The sequence below is a fragment of the Myotis davidii genome, unplaced genomic scaffold (genome assembly GCF_000327345.1).
Source record: "Myotis davidii unplaced genomic scaffold, ASM32734v1 scaffold599, whole genome shotgun sequence".
NCBI lineage: Eukaryota > Metazoa > Chordata > Mammalia > Chiroptera > Vespertilionidae > Myotis > Myotis davidii.
The window spans coordinates 791,217-792,971 of NW_006290772.1; positions in this window are offsets into that span (position 1 = coordinate 791,217).

The following is a 1,755-nucleotide window of genomic DNA, read 5'->3' on the forward strand; positions in this document are numbered from 1 at the left end:
AGCCTGCGGACTGAAGGGTCCCAGGTTCAATTCTGGTCAAGGGCACAGGCCTGGGTTGCAAACTCGATCCCCAGAAGGGGGTGTGCAGGAGGCAGCCGATCAATGTTTCTCATCATTGATGTTTCTCTCTCTCTCTCCCTCTCCCTTCCTCCCTAAAATCAATAAAAAAATATTTTTTAAAAAAGACAGCATTTAAAAAAGGAGGAGACATGCCCAGCCAGCATGGTTCAGTGGTTGAGTGTTGACCTATGAACTCAGAGGTCACGGTTTGATCCCCCAATCAGGGCACATGCCTGGGTTGTGGGCTTGATCCCCATTGTGGGGTGTGCGGAAGGCAGCTGATCAATGATTCTCTTTCATCACTGATGTTTCTGTTTCTCTCTCCCTTCCTCTCTGAAATCAACAAAAATGTATTTTTAGAAATGAGGAGACAAGTCATAGAGTGAGAAGAATATCTACAAATGTCATATCTGATAATTCAAAATATATAGTCTTGTATCCATAATGTATAAAATTTGAGAACTTATTTTTTTTTTAAAAAATATTTTTATTGATTTGAGAGAGGAAGGAAAAGGAGAGATAGAAACATCAATGACGAGAGAGAATTATTGATTAGCTGTCCCCTGCACGCCCTCCATTGGGGATCGGGCCCACAACTGGGCATGTGCCTTTGACCAGAATTGAACCCGGTACGGCTGAGTCCGTAGGTCGACACTTTACTCACTGAACCAAACCAGCTGGGGCTGTGGTCGGCAAACTGCAGCTCACGAGCCACATGCGGCTCTTTGGCCCCTTGAGTGTGGCTCTTCCTAAGCCTTAGGAGTACTGACCACTGAGCTAGGGAATCAGAACTTACTAAGAAGACAACTCAATTTAAAAATAGGCAAAAGAGTAGATGAGTGGATAAAAACGCTGTGGTACATTTATACCATGGAATACTATGCAGCAGTAAAAAATAAAAAGAAGGCCCTCATACCCTTTGAGACAGCATGGAAGGATATGGAGAGTATTATACTAAGCAAAATAAGCCAGTCAGAGAGAGAAAAAGTATCACATGATCTCACTCATGTGGAATCTAATGAACAAAATAAACTGATGAACAACATAAATCGAGACATAGCACATAGAACAGACTGCAGAACCGCAGAGGGAAGGCAGGGGAGGGTAGGTGGATGGGAAGTGATCAAAGAAGTTGTATGCATATATGCATAACCCATGGACAGACAATAGGGTGGTGAAGGTCTGGGGGAGGGTAGCAGGGGTCAATGTGGGGGAAAAGGGAACATATGTAATACTTTCAACAATCAAGATTTTTTTTAAAGGGGCAAAAGTCTTGAATACACAAACATTTCACCAAAGAAGTTATAAGAATGGCCAATAAACATATGAAAAGGGCCAAACATCATTGTCAGAGAAAACAAATTAAAATTAGAATCGCTCAAAATAAAAAAGTAACCATACCAAATGTTGATGAGGATGTGAACTGGAGTATCATTTTTTTAAAAAAACTTTTTTACTGCTTTTACAGAGAGAGGAAGAGGAAGAGAGGAACATTGATTGGCTGCCTCCCGCATGCCCTCACTGGGGATCCAGCTGGCAACCTAGGTATGTGCCCTGACTAGGAATTGAACTGGCAACCTTTCAGTACACAGGATGATGCTCAACCAACTGAGCCACACTGGCCAGGGCAACAGGTTTTTTGTTGTTGTTCTAAGTTAAGACATAATGCCTATATAAATCAGTAATCCACTCCTA